Source organism: Giraffa tippelskirchi, chromosome 6, assembly GCF_054371585.1.
Source record: "Giraffa tippelskirchi isolate mGirTip1 chromosome 6, T2T-mGirTip1v1.2.pri, whole genome shotgun sequence".
In the NCBI taxonomy this organism is placed as follows: Eukaryota; Metazoa; Chordata; class Mammalia; order Artiodactyla; family Giraffidae; genus Giraffa; species Giraffa tippelskirchi.
The window spans coordinates 151,718,300-151,718,973 of record NC_137280.1 but is presented as its reverse complement, the minus strand read 5'-3'; positions in this window follow the sequence as shown (position 1 = coordinate 151,718,973).

Below are 674 nucleotides of genomic sequence, written 5' to 3'. Positions count from 1 at the left end.
GCCGGAAGCGGAAGCGACAAGCCCCCTCGGAAGCGGAACCCCGCCCCTTCTGCCCTCCCCGGCCCCGCCCAGCCACGTTTGGCTGGCTGGATGTCCTTGCCTCCTCCTGTTGCCCCCTGGTGGAATTCGGGAGAAACTGCAGGGAAAACTCACGGGGAATTTTCTGCCTGGTTGAGGGCTACAGCCTACAGAGTCTCATGTTCAGAGGAGAGCAAAGAATTTGAGGGGAATCGGACCAGAGCTGCTCTGCGCTCAGCGGATTTAGACAGAGGGACTTAGGGAAGCCTGTGTCTCTTAAGGGCTTCATTTAACTCTCCGTGAAACGGGTACAGAACCAACAAAGTTAACACATTTACCCAATAGCATTTATTATGCACATTAATCTGCCATCACGATGGAGAAACAGTGGAAACAGTGGCAGACTTTATTTTGGGGGGCTCCAAGATCACTGCAGATGGTGACTGCAGCCATGAAATTAAAAGACCCTTACTCCTTGTTATGGTTATGTTAGGTTATGGTTAGGTTATGACCAACCTAGACAGCATATTAAAAAAGCAGAGACATTACTTTGCCAACAAAGGTCTGTCTAGTCAAGGCTATGGTTTTTCCAGTGGTCATGTATGGATGTCAGAGCTGGACTATAAAGAAAGCTGTGTGCTGAAGAATTGATGCTT